This window comes from Mixophyes fleayi, chromosome 7 (assembly GCF_038048845.1).
Source record: "Mixophyes fleayi isolate aMixFle1 chromosome 7, aMixFle1.hap1, whole genome shotgun sequence".
Taxonomy (NCBI): Eukaryota; Metazoa; Chordata; class Amphibia; order Anura; family Limnodynastidae; genus Mixophyes; species Mixophyes fleayi.
In genome coordinates this window covers 40,240,896-40,263,872 of record NC_134408.1, presented here as the reverse complement: position 1 = coordinate 40,263,872, position 22,977 = coordinate 40,240,896, and positions in this window count along the sequence as shown.

The following is a 22,977-nucleotide window of genomic DNA, read 5'->3' as shown; positions in this document are numbered from 1 at the left end:
AAAGGCATAAAATGGGCTGTTCTTTTGCCACATCAGACACAAGACATGTATTTGAAAGCTTCTCTCATATCACCCTCTCCACTGTCTGCTCCAAACAATGCAAATTGAGTCTCTTTAGTCTTTCCTGGCAAAGTGTGTGATGTAGACTATGTACCATTTTTGTAATCTTTCTTTAAACAATCTCTATGACTTTCTGTTGAAATGAGGCCTCATTTAGAGAGGGGCGATCTCATAAAGTGCAGTAAGAGCATGCAGCCAAAAGTTATCCATGCCCCTTGACATAGTTCCTATTTTGGATTAATTGTCTCTTTATATATGCCTTTTCAGAGTCTGGTGCAAGCTCATGACTTGATGATGATGACTTTCATATATCTACTAATAATGCAACTATGTATCTTATGCATGTAAAACTCAAAATGCAGACGTAAAAACAAAAGTATGCATAAAGAGCCTCATTTAAAGTTGAGTGTACATCAGTTGTTGTGGCATGAATATACACAATACCGTTTTGCACATGTGTTAGGATTGAGGACATGAAGTTTGATATCCTAGTGTAGTTTCCTGTCTTCCACCTGGATTGCTACAGTTATCTTTACCTGTGTTACATCCTTTTGGGCCCTTGAATGCAAAATGCTGGGTGACTGTAAATAGGAACTGTTTCTTGCCTTTAAGTCTTGATAGTGGCTCCATCTGAACCTGAATTTTTTCTCCAGACTGTGTTTCTGGAATTTGAACACTGGGGGTTGATTCATGAGAACCCCTACCCCATATCAGACCTGGTACCCCTCCAAAGGACACTCGAACAATACAATAAAGTAATAAATAACTCTTTGACATGAGATTTATTTAATATAGACTGGTTAAATTAATAAAATATTATCAAAGACAGACAATTATACATGCACAATGTGTTTGTAGTAAAGATTTAATACACAATACAGTAACCTGTTTAATGTCCATGTTATCTTCCTTCCTGGAACCAATTATCCTGGATAAATAAATAACCATTGTAATACGAATATTTCCAAATCCATCCAGTGGAAGGCCCAGAACAGGCTCCTTGGGTCAAAGTTCTGCCTAGCGTACACCAAAGGGAGGTCAGACCGGGACCTCAACCCCCTAATATGTCTTCTGGCATCCAATGTTACCAATCTGTGAAGTTTTCATCCAAATCCATGTACTGTAAGGATTAGAACAGGCTCCCAGGGTCAAAGTTCTGCCCAACGTACTGAAACGGGAGGTTCGACTGGGACTCTTACCACCTTAAAACCTGGCCCCAGGATCCAACTGGACCACTTTGCATTGGTTTCATTCCAATCAGTGCAGCGGTCTCCAAATGCATAACTGGACAGACAAACAAACAAACAAACAAACAGACCATTGATTTTTATATAGCAGGGTCACCCAGCGCGGGTCAGATTTGTAATGTGTAGCAGTTTTTATATATTAGCAAATTATTTGGTAAATAGACCAAACAGGATATTTAGAAAATAAGATTGGTTGCTTTGTTGCATTGTTGTTATGTCGTGTTGTTGCAAGGTTTTCTTCTAGCAGTCAAACAATTGTTTTTAACCCAAAAATTATGTTTTCAATATGTGTCACTCTGACGCTTTGTCGCGTTGTCGCTATGTGGTCTAATAGCTTACTTTTTCGATACTAAATAACTATGTAAGATTTGGCAACTTTACCGTGAGAACTGCTGCAGATATTCACCAACAAGCAAACAAGAAACCATACTTCTTCTTTTTATATATGTTGATGAATTATAGATTGTAAGCTTGCGAGCAGGGCCTACTCACCTCTTTATCTATATTACCTAGTATTGTTTATTACTGTGTTTGTCACCAATTGTAAAGCGCTACGGAATTTGCTGGTGCTATATAAATAAATGTTGTTGATGGTGATGATTATACATCAATGCCATAAGAATTATATTTGTGTGGACCATTTTGCAAACAATAAATGAACCCAGCATTATCCCAATGATATTTCTGGCTTACCCAAATAATTATCTCTGAACCCATTTGCTATATATAGTAATATTGACTGCATCTGTAAGAAATGTGGCTCATGGCAAAATAGTTTCTTTTTGGAATGATGCTGATGCTGGCTCAATCTCTAAGTGTCATTCTCTTCACTTCTCTAAAATTACAGAGGTTGAAAATGTGGATAATATCATATGATTACCCTTATCTGGTGTGTGTGCTGTATAATGTAGTGGTATACCCTAAAATTAGTTTAGCTTAATAATATCACAAAGCAAATAACAATATATATTGCAAAAATAATCAAGCTTGTGCATAGGAGGAGAGCACTTTAATAAGTACTGGTTAATATTTGAAATGTGCTCAGTATATAGCTATTTTTGATAGACCCTTATGTGAACATAGCATATTCTGTAAATAAAGGGCTAACATTCTGGCATTTAACATACATATGTATTGTAAGTTCAGTGCATGTAAACGGATGTTAAAATAAAAATCATTATACCAAATGAGACATTTCATATCTACATACATGCCAGCATCTAGATCCTCACCTCTGGGAGATACTGGAGGATATTGGTAGATGCCTTTTAGATTGTAACGCTTGTGCCACAGTTCCATAGTCTGACTTGTATCAGAAGTAGCCATCACATAACACTCCTTAGTATTTAAGACCTACAATCGCTGGCAATGGGTAGCTGTGTCTATTAATGTCCCTCTTTTAATAGCAGGGCCTTCTTACATCTGTAAATACCCAGTCTTGTTTTATTACTGTGTTTGTTTCCAATTGAAAAGCACTGCTGGCACTGTAAAATTACATTTTTGTAATAATAATAATGTGAAAATAACACATAGCAAACACCAATGTGAATGTTGCCTTAGCAAACAATACAAATAAAACATGTTTATTCAAATTTTGTTTCCAGATTTTAAGATGTATTTGTCAGGTTCACCTTTACGATGTAATAGACTTATTATGGTTATTGTATTACTGCATTTATGTGGGAGGCATTAGCACATATGTATTTTTCTATACTTAGCTTGATTCCATAAAGGTCAGTTATTAAACACAGATTTTGCATAATCATAATCCGAGTATCTAATGTCATGCAAATACTCCTATTTGTCTCTCTAAGGCATACTTAGGTGCTGTACAAAGTAACAAACCCCTTTCCTACATTAAATAAGTCCCCCTCCAATCACCAGTAAGGTCTCTCCTTCTTAAGTTTGCCACACGTGACTGTAAGGCTTAATATAAGAGTCCATCCTTGTGATTGGTGGAGGGATTACCTTTGATGTAAAGGATAGGAAGGTTTCTGCTTCATGACCAAAGCATGACTGGCAGCTGTTATGGACTTACACCCATTGCCAATAGGTAATAAGCATGTATTTTCAAACAAGATAAGGCTAAGCACAGTAAGGTATATACATTATAAACACATAAATTCCATAGCATTTTAATGGCACATTGAAATTTTTGTTTTTACATGTTGGCGTAATGCAAGCTGCATGAGTACACCTATCATGCACTCAGGAATGAATCCCACCAATTCTTCCAGTTTAAATGAGCAACTTTCTGTACACTTGCAGTTTTCTCCCCAGAAAAATTTGAAAGCCGGGTGGCATTAAGAAACAGCCGGGTGGCATTTAGATGCACCCGGGTGGGGGCAGTTGTAATATTTTGCAATAGCAATGAAATCTGTTGGAGGTTATTGCCCACACCTGCCAGGACTGGTGGTCAGTGATCTAACACACACTGCTGGCTGTAGTGCTCACATAGGTCCTGTTATAATAGAAAAAACAATGGTATATTCTATTTTAATAGAACTCTGTTGGACTCCAAGAGCAGAGTGCCAAGTAAAACCAGCCGGGTGGAACACCCGGGAAATAGGTGCTGGGGAGAACACTGCACTTGCTTTCACTGCCTTGATGTACCAAATCATATGTAAAAATAGGTTCATTCAAATAAAATATTAGTATGATGTCACAAAGGGCCATTTGTGCTGCAAAGTATGCTTTGTAAATGAACCCTTACTAAAGTTGTCTGTAAATAATAAAAGTAGAGATGGAGTACATTTTAGTTGGATAAATAGCATACTTGAGCAGCAATCACATGGTATGTTGATTGTTTTTATATCTTTAACTGCTCTACTTTTCAATAGCTTTACTATTCAGTGAGTGGGACTTAGTACCGTGTGATCAAGCGCATCACATGTTACTTACTGGCACTTCAGGGGAAAAATCTAGCTCTCTCTCTGTATTTAAAAGAAACATGCCAAATTGCAGTAACAAGCAAAGATATAATAAAATGGAATGTATACTTGATCTTTGGCAAATTTCAGTTCAGAGGGCCACAATAAAATTAGGACTACTGAGCTAATAACCTTAAAATGGCCTTAAAGTCTCACAGAGACCAAACAAGTCAGTATATGTAAAGTTGTTGCTAAACAAAATGAAAGGAAAGGGTTTGACTGCTGCATTTTAATTAGCGTAGCTATTTTACATTTGTTATGTCTTGCAAGCATATTAGCTGAATCTCTTAAGCTCAGCACTTCAGAGGTTTTCAAAGACTCTGAGAAAATATTATGATTTCAATACTTCATTGTTCATTACTTGGGATCTGCCTTTTCCAGCATTTTATTTTACATAATGGTGTTTATGAGCTTTACTTATCTGAATGTGAATCTAGATAATAATCAAGTCTTCTACATTTGCATACGTTAGTGTGTATAATATTATCTGAGTCACTTGTGAATATCTATATATAAATATATATATATATATATATATATATATATATATATATATATATATTATGAGCCCAAATACACTCGGCGCTCTACTTAATAGTCCGCTTGATATATAACAAACATAAATGTATCATAAATTCACTCCTCATGTACAGGTAGCTGCCTTATTCCTAGTACCAGATGGTAAGTCCAAAAAGAATATTTAAAAACAAAGAAATAGGGATAGGCGCCTAATAGTGTAAATCGTCACGAATACAATTATTCTTATATGCATACAAGATGTGGATAGGGACATGCACACATCAACAAATCTGTAATACTGGTCCACTCCAACACACTTCTCAAATGTATGGAATCATCTCATATATCAAAAAAACAGGAGAAAAATCGCATATTGTGTAGTAAATATTAAAATGTATCAGAACCAATGTGGATCCCACCACCACACAGCACACTCCTCATGTGATTAAGCGTACCAAAGATATAAATAAATAGGCTTATCTGTAGTTCTTATTGCTGGTCTTCATTGGTATCCTTCTACTTCTATACTAGCGGGTAAAATAGAGAAACCACATATGGTGTAGTATGTTCTTCAACCGATTTATTGCTCAAAAGAATAACACTCACATTTTATCAAATAAAGCAGGCATATCTGTAAATATTATTACAGCAGGGGCATTCCTTCCAATACTGCCATGATGTATCAATCAATCCCAAAAATAATAATAATAGTAGAAGCTTATCTGTGGGTCAGCTGATACGTCAGGAAAATCCATTGCAGCGTGTTCTACGATGATAGAGATAAGTCTTAATACTGTCTAAAAATAGGTCTACAAGTAGTCCACCACCAATCCTCAACGCGTTTCGTCTCTTTAAAGAGACTTCATCAGGAGTTATATGTAAATGTAAACCGCAGGTATTTATAATGTCCGGCGCTATCTTGCGAATGCGTCATCAGATGGCACTTTTTACTGCGCATGCATAAGGTCCCGGATGTTCGGGAAAAAAAACTTTATCAGAAATTCACACATTAACAATACTCGTGTCTAAGTGTGTAGTATTGAAGGGGATAAAAAATACCATTTTCCTTACTGGCTAGGTCTGCATATATATAAACCCGCAAGGAACATACACACAACATTTTTTCCCCCAGCACACTGCTATAGCCAGCAACAGATCTGCCATTTCTACTGTAGATAAAAATGCAAAAGTCTTTGTTGCACACATTTGCAAATGTATGTTTAAGCCATCCGCCACGCCAAGGCGCTTTTGCTAATAGGATGGTCCTACTCTAAACAATGAGAGTCCCATATATTTGGGCCATACATATGTGTTTTTAAATTGAGAGCCAACTTACCAAAGAGGTACCCCAGAAGCCTCCAAACAGCAAATCAGTGCCAGTACCCCCTCTCAGCTACTGACACCAACATGCCTCTCAGACAAATACAAAAGTGGAAGCTGCTCAAATCAATTTATAGGCCATAACAGGTGCTTGAAAGGGTGGGGTTATCCTGCAAGGAACATACACACAACATTTTTTCCCCCAGCACACTGCTATAGCCAGCAACAGATCTGCCATTTCTACTGTAGATAAAAATGCAAAAGTCTTTGTTGCACACATTTGCAAATGTATGTTTAAGCCATCCGCCACGCCAAGGCGCTTTTGCTAATAGGATGGTCCTACTCTAAACAATGAGAGTCCCATATATTTGGGCCATACATATGTGTTTTTAAATTGAGAGCCAACTTACCAAAGAGGTACCCCAGAAGCCTCCAAACAGCAATTCAGTGCCAGTACCCCCTCTCAGCTACTGACACCAACATGCCTCTCAGACAAATACAAAAGTGGAAGCTGCTCAAATCAATTTATAGGCCATAACAGGTGCTTGAAAGGGTGGGGTTATCCTGCAAGGAACATACACACAACATTTTTTCCCCCAGCACACTGCTATAGCCAGCAACAGATCTGCCATTTCTACTGTAGATAAAAATGCAAAAGTCTTTGTTGCACACATTTGCAAATGTATGTTTAAGCCATCCGCCACGCCAAGGCGCTTTTGCTAATAGGATGGTCCTACTCTAAACAATGAGAGTCCCATATATTTGGGCCATACATATGTGTTTTTAAATTGAGAGCCAACTTACCAAAGAGGTACCCCAGAAGCCTCCAAACAGCAATTCAGTGCCAGTACCCCCTCTCAGCTACTGACACCAACATGCCTCTCAGACAAATACAAAAGTGGAAGCTGCTCAAATCAATTTATAGGCCATAACAGGTGCTTGAAAGGGTGGGGTTATCCTGCAAGGAACATACACACAACATTTTTTCCCCCAGCACACTGCTATAGCCAGCAACAGATCTGCCATTTCTACTGCAGATAAAAATGCAAAAGTCTTTGTTGCACACATTTGCAAATGTATGTTTAAGCCATCCGCCACGCCAAGGCGCTTTTGCTAATAGGATGGTCCTACTCTAAACAATGAGAGTCCCATATATTTGGGCCATACATATGTGTTTTTAAATTGAGAGCCAACTTACCAAAGAGGTACCCCAGAAGCCTCCAAACAGCAATTCAGTGCCAGTACCCCCTCTCAGCTACTGACACCAACATGCCTCTCAGACAAATACAAAAGTGGAAGCTGCTCAAATCAATTTATAGGCCATAACAGGTGCTTGAAAGGTTGGGGTTATCCTGCAAGGAACATACACACAACATTTTTTCCCCCAGCACACTGCTATAGCCAGCAACAGATCTGCCATTTCTACTGTAGATAAAAATGCAAAAGTCTTTGTTGCACACATTTGCAAATGTATGTTTAAGCCATCCGCCACGCCAAGGCGCTTTTGCTAATAGGATGGTCCTACTCTAAACAATGAGAGTCCCATATATTTGGGCCATACATATGTGTTTTTAAATTGAGAGCCAACTTACCAAAGAGGTACCCCAGAAGCCTCCAAACAGCAATTCAGTGCCAGTACCCCCTCTCAGCTACTGACACCAACATGCCTCTCAGACAAATACAAAAGTGGAAGCTGCTCAAATCAATTTATAGGCCATAACAGGTGCTTGAAAGGGTGGGGTTATCCTGCAAGGAACATACACACAACATTTTTTCCCCCAGCACACTGCTATAGCCAGCAACAGATCTGCCATTTCTACTGTAGATAAAAATGCAAAAGTCTTTGTTGCACACATTTGCAAATGTATGTTTAAGCCATCCGCCACGCCAAGGCGCTTTTGCTAATAGGATGGTCCTACTCTAAATAATGAGAGTCCCATATATTTGGGCCATACATATGTGTTTTTAAATTGAGAGCCAACTTACCAAAGAGGTACCCCAGAAGCCTCCAAACAGCAATTCAGTGCCAGTACCCCCTCTCAGCTACTGACACCAACATGCCTCTCAGACAAATACAAAAGTGGAAGCTGCTCAAATCAATTTATAGGCCATAACAGGTGCTTGAAAGGTTGGGGTTATCCTGCAAGGAACATACACACAACATTTTTTCCCCCAGCACACTGCTATAGCCAGCAACAGATCTGCCATTTCTACTGTAGATAAAAATGCAAAAGTCTTTGTTGCACACATTTGCAAATGTATGTTTAAGCCATCCGCCACGCCAAGGCGCTTTTGCTAATAGGATGGTCCTACTCTAAACAATGAGAGTCCCATATATTGGCCCTAATATGGGCAATGCGGACAACTACTAAATAAAGCATATAAACCAAGTATCATTTAGTAACTGAGAATTACATTACCACTTATATAAAAATAAACGTGAAGATATTAATGCATCTCAAAAAAATCAAACAATAAATATATTAATCTCGCATAATCTAAAATGTTACAATACAATACATAATATATATATATATATATATATATATATATATATATATATTTATTTAGTTTGCGCTTATGTTATCACTTCTATAAATTGGTACAATTTTATTAATACATAAATTATGCAACTGGAGGAGGTCTGCATGTGGTGGCAAAGGCTCTGTAATTAGCTATTGTCAGTGGTGGAACTACCACCTTTGCAGCCGCTATGGGGCCCGGAAGTAAGAGGGGCCTGTTAATGCTGTATCATATTCCTGAGGCCCCTGCTTTGCTCTCAGAAGAGTAGAGTGGAGCCTTTTCGGAGCAGACCTCAGTCCGGCTCATGTTTAGTGAAGCCCCAACTGGGAGCAGGAGGGTGGAGCGTCATTGTTGGGCTCTCCTAAATTTGGATATGGGGCCCTGCAATGCAGCGTTATGTCCCTGGCTGTTGTCACACCACATCATAACTTTTGCCATCAATGAAGATCTCAAATTCAGTTTAGTAACCCAGGTGGTAATGTGTGTTAGAGCATGGTAATACACATAGCTTTAACATAGAGTGATCATAATGTTTTTGAGGGTTGGGGAGAGTTAACAAACTGAACACACGAACAAACTGAGCATTCTCTCTCATAATTTTATATTTTTTCATCTCTCATCCACCTTCTGTTTCTGAAAAATAAACATTGCTCATAGATTTGCTGTTTTGAATTTATGATCCGACTGTCACTCTGTGGTTAAGCTGCAGTATTTATGTGTTCCTAATGCCAAGTTGTTCTAATCCTATTAGGTTATAATGTTAACTGAGCAATACGGATCTTTGGCCCCTCTGTCACTCTGCATTAAATCTGAATTATCTTTGTCTTCATGTAAGGATGTCTAAATCCTATTAGGTTATAATGTCAACAGAGAAACTTAATGGTCAGACTATGCCTACTTGATTAGTAAAACTGAAATATACATAATGTGCGTAAAAGTGAAATGATATTTTATTTAATAGGTGTGTGAGTAATTTATAAACTGACATATTCAGTCCACATTGAGACATAGCATAGACAGTAAACCATACAGGGTCTGATTTTTTGTTTGTTTGCCAGGATAGTATTCACTGTCCTCCCCATGAGACCAATTTACTTTTTGCAATCTAAATGCCATCAAACAATACAGCAAACGTAACATATACAACGTCTGTTAAAAAATATAATGTGTTATCAAAGGGCTGCATGTTAATTCAGTAGCAACATACACAAAATACGTGTCATTATTTAGTCTGTGTTCATTATAAGACCCTTATGCACTGTACATCATTGTCATGCAGCCTACTTAGTTTGGCTTTGCTTCCTTTGACTCTTGTGGAGCTTGGTTTTCTTTCTCCAGTTTGGATCTAGATACTTCTCATGGTGAAGCACAAAGGGGCTCATGTAGCAATGGATGCATTTGTGCCCCAAATGTAAGCAGGAAGAGATGCATGCATGAAAAAGTGCATTTATAAAGATATGTCCAGTTCTGAAAGACTAGCATATCTTCCAAGTTTAAGTCAGTAATAACAAGTGTGTATACCACAATAGCACAGAAAAAGTGTAGGTGTAGAGCTTGAAGGTGTTACTAGTAAATACGAAATTTGCATTATCCTATTTGTACACAATATAATACTGTAATGAATGTCATATACATAAAATAATATATAGGGTCTGGACAAGGTTATTAATAAAGGCAAAATCACATGTTCATTTAAAATGTAATTAAATATAGACATAAATACATAGTCCCAGATGAATATAATATTTCAATAATTTTCCCATCTTAAAAATATTTTTAAAAAAATATTTCCTCATAAGTAAATTATAAATTCATTTTGCACCTTAATCAATAAATAATGATTGCCTCAATAATTTATTTTTTGAATGCCAAAATAACTCAAACAGCATGCAGTTTGCCAATCTGAGGCAGGTATTTAAAAACGTGTCTTTTGGATGGTTTTGATGGTGGTTTTAACCAAACCGCCGGCGGTTTTGCTGTTTCCAAACCGCCACACATCACCAGCCATTTCAAATCGCAGCCTCAAATTGCCCTATAGTAAATGCGGCGGTTTGGACCACTAAACCACCACCAAATTTAATTCTTAGTAAATCTAGCCCCAAGACTGTGTTGTTTTGAAGATATACTAATACCATCTCAGTTCTACTGTTCAGTTGTCATTGCTGTCGCCATCTCTGTTCGTCCTTTGATGATCTCCACTGTCTCCTTGATGGCAGCAGCTGACGATGAACATGGGGAACCAATATCCAGGCTTGGTTACCAGCAGCATGTCACTCACCGGACCGTGAGTGCCTCTTCCCGGACATTTAGGAACCGTGGCCGTCCTCCATCCTGAGGGTCTGCGCATGCGCAGCCCTTTCCTATACTTCAGTGTATGTCCCTTTAACTCAATTGGCAGATCAGGCAACACTCCCTATATTAAGCACCTGTGGTCAACACCACGTTGCCTGATCTTGGAGTCTCATTCCCCATGAGCCTCTGAAGGTGTTCCTGTGTTTCCTCGTGTATTCAGCGCTGCTGATTCCTGTGGTTTCCAAACCACTTCTACCTCTGTGGTTTCCTAACCACTTCTACTACTGTGGTTCCCATACCACTTCTACCATCAACTGTATCATCGTGACTGTTTGCTGATTCCTATCCGCTGCCTCCGTGCACTACAGTCTCCTATACCACTTCTACCATCAACTGTATCATCGTGACTGTTTGCTGATTCCTATCCGCTGCCTCCGTGCACTACAGTCTCCTATACCACTTCAACGCTATTATATTCCATCGTGACTGTTTGCTGATTCCTATCCGCTGCCTCCGTGCACTACAGTCTCCTATACCACTTCAACACTATTATATTCCATTGTGACTGTTTGCTGATTCCTATCCGCTGCCTCCGTGCACTACAGTCTCCTATACCACTTCAACGCTATTATATTCCATAGTGACTGTTTGCTGATTCCTATCCGCTGCCTCCGTGCACTACAGCCTTCTCTCCTTATCCACTCACCTGTTCATCATCAAGTCTGTGAGCTGATTCCTAGCTGCTGCCTCCGTGCACTACAGCCTCCAGCTGGCAACTCGCCTGTGTTCATCATCGTGACTGTGAGCTGATTCCTATCCGCTGCCTCCGTGCACTACAGCCTCCAGCCGGCAACTCGCCTGTGTTCATCATCGTGACCATGAGCTGATTCCTATCCGCTGCCTCCGTGCACTACAGCCTCCAGCTGGTAACTCGCCTGTGTTCATCATCGTGACTGCTAGCTGATTCCTATCCGCTGCTCCTGTGCACCTCAGCCTCATCTCATCTCTCCCGTGGGTTCGCAGAGTCCTGCTGCCGCTGCCAGTCCTATCGTCCATCTACTGCTGATCCGCTCTCCACGCCTTCCTGGTTCCCCTGGTCGCTACCCTCCTGTCAGCATTGGATTCGTGTCCCTGTTGGTCTACTTACCTGTGCGCTGCACCTACTAGACTCCTGCTTCTTACATCCAGGGACTTCTCATCCTGTCGGCCTCCTGCCGCCCAGGTATCACTGCACTCCTGTCTGACTGCCTTCTGAACCACGGTATGCATACTTCTCATTGACTGTGCTGGTGTATTGCATATCTTGCTGGACTGTGTTGGTTCTCCTCTGGAGTCTGCAATCCGCTGAGTCTTTTGCCATCATTGACTGTGTTACCTTGTGCTGGATTACTTCAGAGACTTCCTACATTTGCAGACCTGTTCAGTCATTTATATATATTGTGCATATTACTGTGGATCGTGTTTAATGTGCCCGTGTACATCCTGTGTTGCAGTCTCTCCCCGTACACCTCCTCACATATATTTTCAGTGGTACAACTTGCTGAAGGCAGACCACTGATTCCTGTTCCGGTATCACCTGTTCCATTCCTCTCACATAGCAGTGGTACAACTTGCTACCGCAGACCACTGACTTCCCGGATACCTCCACTTGGATTCCATTCCTTCACTCAGACAGCGGTACCACTTGCTATCCGCAGACCGCTGACTCTCATCACCTCCTCGTTTCTGTTGGACATTCCTCCTCACTATGGCAGTGGTACAACTTGCTAACGCAGACCACTGACTACCTCCACTTGCCCTTGTCCATACAGTTCCTTGTGTATTATTACCTCCATATTACCAGTGCTGCTAGTCATAGACTTTCCTGAGCATCTCTCATCATCTACTATTGCCTGTTTCGTGATCACCCTGCTACCAGAGTACACTATTACCATCTACATTGCTCTGGTAAGCTTACCACCTGGTGATCCCTGGGTAAAGACTCCTAGTGCCCGTGACAGTAAGATCAGGCCATGACAGACCCAGATACGGAACCTACCGCCAAAGAGATGCTGCAGCATCTGGTCAGCCGTGTGGAGCAACAGGATGCCCGCCAACAGCTGTTACTTCAGTGTTATCAGTCATTAACCTCCCAAGGAACATCTGGACAGACTGTGACAGCTACTCCTGAGGCTTCTGTGCTTTCCTCCGTTTCCCCAGTGCCATCCCAGGTGTCTACAGCTTCCACGCTTCACCTGCCTACTCCGTCAAAGTACGATGGAGACCCCAAAACTTGTAGGGGTTTCCTTAACCAATGTTCACTCCATTTTGAGCTCCAACCTCAAAATTTTTCTACCCATCGTTCCAGAGTGGCCTATCTTATCTCTTTGTTTTCAGGACAAGCCCTGGCTTGGGCCTCCCCTCTGTGGGAGAGAAATGACCCTATATTGCAAGATAGTGCCAAATTCATTTCTACATTTCGAAGTGTGTTCGATGAACCAGGTCGTGTGACCTCCGCTGCTTCCAGCATCCTCCGCCTACGACAAGGACCTCATACAGTAGGCCAGTACGTCATTCAATTTAGGATCTTAGCCTCTGAACTTCAGTGGAACACTGAAGCCCTAGTTGCCGCCTTCTGGCAGGGGCTCTCCGATAAAATTAAAGATGCACTGACTACTCAAGAGCTTCCTTCGTCACTTGAAGATTTGATCTCTCTTTGCCATCGTGTTGATATGAGATTTCGTGAAAGGGAGGCTGAGAGAACAACTTCTGCTAAAGCACCTCTTCGTTCTAACCCTCAATTTCGTCCAGTTTCACCCTCTGTGATTCCCATGGAGATAGGACGTTCCAAATTATCTTCCGAGGAGAGAAAACGAAGAGTAAAGAATAGACTCTGTATCTATTGTGCTGATTCCACTCATATTCTCAGCTCCTGCCCTAAGAGATCGGGAAATGCCAGGCCCTAACTAGTTCTGGAGAGGTGAAGTTAGGGTCCCTGGAGTCCTCTCCATCTTCCATGAAATCTAAAGTCTGCGCTTTTGATGTTACGATTTCCTCTGCTACCAAAACCTTTGAGTCACAGGCATTAATTGATTCTGGAGCAGCAGGAAATTTTATTTCCAAATCATTAGTAAATCAATGGTCTCTACCAGTGATTACCTTAAAAACACCCATTACTGTGACGGCTATAGATGGATCACGTCTCATCAACGGTCTCATCACTCAGAGTACGTCTCCAGTAACACTTCAGATTGGTGCCCTGCATCATGAAGTAATATCGTTTTTAATCCTTCCTGTTACGACAAGTCCGATTGTCTTAGGCCTTCCATGGCTTCAGTGTCACTCTCCCCAGATTGACTGGCGCACCCCTCAAGTCACGTCTTGGGGGCCTGAATGTCACCATCGTTGCCTTTCCCAAGTTATTCCTCTCAAAGTACAGCAATCTTCCATCTCATCTACCTCACCGGGACTCCCTCCTCAATATGCTTCATTTACTGATGTGTTTGATAAAGCTCAGTCTGAACGTCTTCCTCCTCATCGTTCTTGGGATTGTCCGATCGACCTTCTACCTGGCAAGACTCCCCCCAGGGGCCGGGTCTATCCACTTTCGTTACCTGAAACTCAAGCCACATCTGAGTACATACAGGAGAACCTCCAGCGTGGGTTTATTCGACCTTCCACCTCTCCCGCTGGAGCTGGGTTCTTCTTCGTCAAAAAGAAGGATGGATCATTACGCCCTTGCATAGATTTTCGTGGACTCATTGCCATTACTATCAAGAATCGGTACCCCATTCCGCTGATTACTGAGCTATTCGATCGCATCAAGGGAGCCCGTATTTTTACTAAGTTGGATCTTCGTGGTGCCTACAATTTAATCAGAATCCGTTCCGGTGACGAATGGAAGACAGCGTTTAACACCAGAGACGGGCATTACGAATATCTGGTAATGCCTTTCGGGCTGTGTAATGCCCCCGCTGTTTTTCAAGGCTTCATCAATGAGATCTTTCGGGACTTATTATATGTATGTGTCGTCGTCTATCTGGACGACATATTGATCTTTTCTCAGGACCTGCCTTCTCACCACCAACATGTGGCAGAAGTCCTCTCCAGGCTACGAAAAAATTCATTGTTCTGTAAATTAGAAAAATGTTCATTCGAATTGCCCCAGATTCCATTCTCGGGGTATATAGTTTCCGGAGTTGGCCTGAAGATGGATCCAGACAAGGTGAATGCTGTACTACATTGGCCCCAGCCAATTACTCTTCGTGCTATTCAGCGTTTTTTAGGTTTTGCCAATTACTATAGACGCTTCATTCAAGACTTTTCTTCCATTGCATCTCCTATTGTGGCCCTGACTCGAAAAGGGGCTAATCCTAAGCAATGGTCGCCTGAGGCTTTTCAAGCCTTTCAAACACTCAAAGAGTCCTTCTCTTCGGCTCCAATCCTTCGACAGCCTGATGTGACACTCCCCTTCTTTCTAGAAGTAGATGCCTCTAATGTGGGCTTGGGAGCTATTCTCTCCCAACGCTCTGAACAGCAAAAATTCCATCCTTGTGCCTTCTATTCTCGGGGTCTTCTGCCCGCAGAGAAGAATTATACTATCGGGGACAAGGAGTTACTAGCTATCAAAGCTGCATTAGAGGAGTGGAGATACCTATTGGAAGGAGCTCGCCATCCGGTGACGATCTTCACGGATCATAAGAACTTGTCATATCTTCAGTCTGCCCAATGCTTGAACCCTCGCCAAGCAAGATGGTCTCTTTTCTTTTCCCGTTTCGAATTAATAATAACCTTCAAACCAGCTGCCAAGAACAAAAAAGCTGACGCTTTATCTAGAGCTTTTGTGACGTCCTCTGATATAGAAGAGGTTTCCAACCATACCATTCTAGACCCCAAATGTATCTCACTGGCTGCTTCATCCACCAAAACGCTACCATTTGGGAAGACTCTCGTGCCTCCTACTCTAAGGAGGAAAATCCTTTCGTGGTTCCATGCCTCTCGTTTTTCTGGACACGCCGGTGAACACAAGACCTTTGAGATGCTCTCTCGAAGTTACTGGTGGCCTTCAATGAGGAGAGACGTCAAAGAGTTCATTGCTTCCTGTGAATTATGTTCCCAATTCAAATCTTCCCGCAGAACTCCAGCAGGGTTGCTGCGACCACTACCCATTCCGTCCAAGCCGTGGACCCATATTAGTATGGATTTCGTTACTGACTTACCACCTAGTAAGAATCATAACACTATTTGGGTGGTGGTGGACAGATTTTCGAAGATGGCTCATTTCGTCCCTCTGTCTGGTTTGCCTTCCTCGTCTATCCTGGCCGAACATTTCATTAAAGAGATCTTCCGCATCCATGGATGTCCGTCTGAGATTGTGTCAGATAGAGGAGTACAATTCGTTTCCAGATTCTGGCGAGCCCTTTGTAAAACCTTGGGCATACGATTAGCACTCTCATCTTCTTACCATCCGCAATCTAACGACAGACTGAGCGTGTCAATCAAGATCTTGAGACTTTTATAAGGATGTTCTCTTCAGCCAATCAAGACAACTGGGTAGAGTTGCTTCCTTGGGCCGAATTCGCCCATAACAACATGTACCATGAGTCATCATCCAAAACTCCATTTTTTGTGGTCTACGGTCACCATCCGTCTTTTCCGGAATTTCCTGCCCTCCCGCCCACCCAAGTTCCAGCGGTGGAGACGGCCTGTCAGACCTTTAAAAATATCTGGTCTCAGGTCAAAACCTGTTTGAAGAAAACATCTATCAAATATAAATCTTTCGCAGATAAGAAGAGGCGGGCTATTCCACCACTAAAAATTGGAGATCGTGTCTGGTTATCTACTAAAAACATTCGTTTGAAGGTCCCATCTATGAAATTCGCTCCTCGTTTTATTGGTCCGTATAGGATCATTCAAGTAATCAATCCAGTATGTGTGAAACTTCTTCTTCCTAAGAATCTTCGGATTTCTAATGCCTTCCATGTGTCCTTACTCAAGCCTCTTATTATCAACCGTTTTTCAAAACCTCCCTCAGCTCCGCAGCCAGTTCAAGTTCATCAGGAGGAGGATTTTGAAATTACTGAGGTATTAGACGCAAAAATTTCGCGAGGAGTACTCCGTTTCCTCGTTCATTGGAAGGGCTTTGGTCCTGAGGAGCGCTCTTGGATCAAAGCTGAAGATCTTAATGCTCCTGCCCTTTTGAAGAAGTTTTATTTCAAAAATCCGGACAAGCCCGGTTCCAGGCGTTCTGTGCCCACCTTTAAAAGGGGGGGTACTGTCACTCACCGGACCGTGAGTGCCTCTTCCCGGACATTTAGGAACCGTGGCCGTCCTCCATCCTGAGGGTCTGCGCATGCGCAGCCCTTTCCTATACTTCAGTGTATGTCCCTTTAACTCAATTGGCAGATCAGGCAACACTCCCTATATTAAGCACCTGTGGTCAACACCACGTTGCCTGATCTTGGAGTCTCATTCCCCATGAGCCTCTGAAAGTGTTCCTGTGTTTCCTCGTGTATTCAGCGCTGCTGATTCCTGTGGTTTCCAAACCACTTCTACCTCTGTGGTTTCCTAACCACTTCTACTACTGTGGTTCCCATACCACTTCTACCATCAACTGTATCATCGTGACTGTTTGCTGATTCCTATCCGCTGCCTCCGTGCACTACAGTCTCCTATACCACTTCTACCATCAACTGTATCATCGTGACTGTTTGCTGATTCCTATCCGCTGCCTCCGTGCACTACAGTCTCCTATACCACTTCAACGCTATTATATTCCATTGTGACTGTTTGCTGATTCCTATCCGCTGCCTCCGTGCACTACCGTCTCCTATACCACTTCTACCATCAACTGTATCATCGTGACTGTTTGCTGATTCCTATCCGCTGCCTCCGTGCACTACAGTCTCCTATACCACTTCAACGCTATTATATTCCATTGTGACTGTTTGCTGATTCCTATCCGCTGCCTCCGTGCACTACAGTCTCCTATACCACTTCAACGCTATTATATTCCATAGTGACTGTTTGCTGATTCCTATCCGCTGCCTCCGTGCACTACAGCCTTCTCTCCTTATCCTCTCACCTGTTCATCATCAAGTCTGTGAGCTGATTCCTAGCTGCTGCCTCCGTGCACTACAGCCTCCAGCTGGCAACTCGCCTGTGTTCATCATCGTGACTGTGAGCTGATTCCTATCCGCTGCCTCCGTGCACTACAGCCTCCAGCCGGCAACTCGCCTGTGTTCATCATCGTGACCGTGAGCTGATTCCTATCCGCTGCCTCCGTGCACTACAGCCTCCAGCTGGTAACTCGCCTGTGTTCATCATCGTGACTGCTAGCTGATTCCTATCCGCTGCTCCTGTGCACCTCAGCCTCATCTCATCTCTCCCGTGGGTTTGCAGAGTCCTGCTGCCGCTGCCAGTCCTATCGTCCATCTACTGCTGATCCGCTCTCCACGCCTTCCTGGTTCCCCTGGTCGCTACCCTCCTGTCAGCATTGGATTCGTGTCCCTGTTGGTCTACTTACCTGTGCGCTGCACCTACTAGACTCCTGCTTCTTACATCCAGGGACTTCTCATCCTGTCGGCCTCCTGCCGCCCAGGTATCACTGCACTCCTGTCTGACTGCCTTCTGAACCACGGTATGCATACTTCTCATTGACTGTGCTGGTGTATTGCATATCTTGCTGGACTGTGTTGGTTCTCCTCTGGAGTCTGCAATCCGCTGAGTCTTTTGCCATCATTGACTGTGTTACCTTGTGCTGGATTACTTCAGAGACTTCCTACATTTGCAGACCTGTTCAGTCATTTATATATATTGTGCATATTACTGTGGATCGTGTTTAATGTGCCCGTGTACATCCTGTGTTGCAGTCTCTCCCCGTACACCTCCTCACATATATTTTCAGTGGTACAACTTGCTGAAGGCAGACCACTGATTCCTGTTCCGGTATCACCTGTTCCATTCCTCTCACATAGCAGTGGTACAACTTGCTACCGCAGACCACTGACTTCCCGGATACCTCCACTTGGATTCCATTCCTTCACTCAGACAGCGGTACCACTTGCTATCCGCAGACCGCTGACTCTCATCACCTCCTCGTTTCTGTTGGACATTCCTCCTCACTATGGCAGTGGTACAACTTGCTAACGCAGATCACTGACTACCTCCACTTGCCCTTGTCCATACAGTTCCTTGTGTATTATTACCTCCATATTACCAGTGCTGCTAGTCATAGACTTTCCTGAGCATCTCTCATCATCTACTATTGCCTGTTCCGTGATCACCCTGCTACCAGAGTACACTATTACCATCTACATTGCTCTGGTAAGCTTACCACCTGGTGATCCCTGGGTAAAGACTCCTAGTGCCCGTGACACAGCAGCTGCCGATAATAATGGACAACATGGGGAATCAGTTTCCAGACTTGGCTACATGCAACAGCTGCCGTTGAACATGGGGAACAAGTATCCAGGCTTGGTTTCCAGCAGCAGCAAAGAAAAACACCAGGTACAGAGCTAATCCAAGCTAGCAGATAACCTAGTATCTATGCAGTACAAATGTGACAGCCTTCTCTAGAACCAGAAGAGCAAGGTGGTTCAGATAAGATGAATAGTGAGAAACAGTTATGGTTGGCAGCAACTGACTGGTTTAAGATTTTCACTAGGGATAATTCATGTTTCATATCTCCAGGTTGCTCTCCTCAACCCAACCTTACCACACCAATGGTAGCAACACAGAAATGTCAGTCCCCAATGGATGATTTATTATTGACAACTGATAGTGCTGCTGCCTTACAGTAGCCTTAGATTATAAGATCGTTTAAGCAGGACAATCTTTACCTTCTGTTTCATATGATTGTATGTAATTTGTTTGTGTTATGATCCCGTCAATGTATAGTGTTGCGTAATATGTTAGCGCTTTATAAAGGATAATAATAATACTAAGGATATTTAACAAACTTATAAATATAGAGGGCATGAGTCATTAAGAATAGCAAAGTATAAAAAAGGAGTGAATTTGCACCTGGGCAAAACCATGCTGCAGTGGAGGGGAGGTAAATTTAAAATGTGGAGACAGATTTCCCATTGGGATATGGCATGTCCTAGAACAAGTTTAACTTTCAGTGAAAAAATAAAGCTATCAAGTATTTGTGTGCTAGATGAAAAAACAGCCAGTTTTTAACTTATGTGCAAAATAATAAACTAACTTGCACCCCTTACATTGTAACATGGTTTTGTCCCAGGGCACATTTACATCTTTTTTTGCCTTACTTTCCTTAATGACTCAGGCCTGAACACTTTTGAGCAAAAATTAATATGTTTGCGCTTAGCACTTCCGCTTCCTTGTTAAATAAGTCTGAAAGAATCTGACTTCCAGTTTAGTGTTGAAACCAAGAGCTGAAAAATGTTTGAAGTAAACTTGGCCAGAATTGTTAGTTTATATGTTATATTAAATTGTTCAGTGAAGTAAAATCAACATTTATTAAATGTTGCAATATGTTTTCTTATTTTCTGCCTTGGTTGCTGCTGTTCTATGAAAAATCCTTGTAGAACAATAGCAAAAGTAAGAAAACTTCTGCAACAAATTAATAGATTTTCTTATAGATCCTGTCTGGCTTTGATGGTATCAGCCCAGGGCTCCTATTGAGAAACAGATGAATGATATGGAGTTCTGACATAGCAGAGGTAATTTCTAGTGACAACACCGTAATCATTGCCTTTCTTGCATCCAGCAGTTTTCAAAATGCTATCAATTCTAAGGCAAGCAAAAATTGTTAGCTAGCATCTTGTGAAAAGCAGCTGTAACCTTACAGTAGCACAGACACAGATAGATATTTTTATATATATTACTTATAGGCATTTGCATTCCTTTTATCATCAAAATGGTGACAAACAATGTCGTATTTAAAAACAAAACATAGCAACTTTGTTAGAACTTAAAGGAGTTAACTCCATTCTCAAAAACTAAAGGACTAGCACTCTCTGTTATTCTTTATGCCATGGTCTGTAGTCAGATTGTTCAAATATATGCGCTACAGATCATTACGTATTTCTATTAGTCTATTAGTGGCCTTCAAATATGGTTATAGTTTGTCAAGAACCAAAGGAACCATATATGAGATGGAAAATCGCTCACCGGAAACACCTAATGGCTCAAAGTGGCAATTATGTCTGAATTAGATCACCCAGTGTTTATGTGGTTTAAGATTTTAATATTTTACTTAAGTAAGGGTCAGCTACTTGAAAATTATGGTGGAACCCTCATGTGCTTCTCTTATGTCTTCTCTTATGGGCCTGTCTTACCAAGTGGCATTGCTGGTCCATGTTACAACCAGTGTTAGTATACCCAATGAAGAAAATCACATTGGCGACAGGTCAACATGTGTTCTCCACACTTCTTTGCACAGGTAGACATCAGTAGAGTGGGTTACAAGGGCTTGGAAGTTCCAGATTTTATGTCTTGTGTAAGGTTGTGACCTATCTCACTGAATGTTTTCATGAGGGAGCACTGTGCAGTGACATCATAGCACAATGTTCCAGCAATAGAAGCACAGATATGGGAAAGAACGCAGAAACAGTTTCGTTACCAACAGAAAGCAGAGCCACAATCAGAGCAGTTGCAGGACACATGACAAGAAGAGGAGAACAGCAATCGTAGGGACAGAAAGAAATACAAGAGAGAAGTGAGAGTATTCTATAAGGGCTAGAGAAGTAGAATTAGTGGGAGTGAAAAAAAACACACTGCCAACATCTGGGGCTAGATTTACTAAACTGTGGGTTTGAAAAATGGTGGTGTTGCCTATAGCAACCAGTCAGACTCTAGTTATTATTTATTTAGTGCATTCTACAAAATGAAAGCTAGAATCTGATTGGTTGCAATAGGCAGCATCTCCACTTTTTCAAACCCACAATTTAGTAAATGTACCCTCTGGGCTCTAAGGAACAACCAGATTGAGAGGCGTAATTCTGCCACTTATGATAGTCTGTATCTGGAGACGCGAGAAGGGGCAGGATGGGATCATTCTAACATGGGCTGAGTATGGTAATGGCATGTTTGCACAATTGAAATTTTATGTAGAATGGGAAAAAAGCAGCATATATGCTGGAGGAAGCTATATTGTTTGTGGGTGGTCATGACCAATAGCTAATGATGTCGGTCTCCGCTTGTGATTGGCTGTTTGTGATTGCACTGCTGATGCTGATTGGTGCTTTCATCATTGCCCGGGCATATATTATGCTTTTGTGTGCATGTTTAAGATACACTTTTTTTCCATACATGGGGAGTTGTTTCTGTATTAGAAAGATTTTTTTTATTGATGTCTAATAGTGAACATTTTTGGTACACATAAAACAAATGGATAAAAACATGGGCACAATTGTCTGTGACATGTGCCCAGCGTAAACTAGGTAGATATGCTACTGGTACAAGCCTGCATGGACTTAACATACATATGGCTCAGCACATGGGCATAAATAAGCTATTGATATGCTATGTTGCTATGTTTTACTCTCCACAGACAGGGCCGGACTGGCCATCTGGCACTTCTGGCAAATGCCAGAAGGGCCGATGGCTAGATGGGCCGATCAGCTGTCCGCATCTTCTTCTTTTTTTTTCCAGCAGTCACAGCGCTCACTCCGCTGGTGACTATTTCGATGTGGAACCACCCCTGCACGGCAGCCCAATGGACCTGCAGACAGGACCAGTCACTCCCCGGCGTTCTTGTCAGGAGTCATATGGTTTGACTCATAACATATGCACCCCTCCCTGGCTTGGTTGGTTGGCTGTAATCACATGGTCTGAGTGGGGGGAGTGGCAGCTGCAGCGTGGACTTCGGGTGTATGTCATACTTACCTACTTTCTTCAGCTCCCTTCCGGGAGCCAGCCAGTGGAGGGGGGCGTGAAGGGGCGGGGTGGCCGAAATCGCGTCATTTCGGCCCCGCCCCCTGTGACGTCATGACGCAAATTGCGTCATTTGACAGCGGGGGCGGGGCCAAACGCCGCGATTCACCGGGAATCGCGGCGTTTGGGATCTAATTCTGCCCACTTCACTAGGAAGTGGGGCACTTCCTAGTGAAGTGGGCAGAATTCGGGAGATTGCCACACTC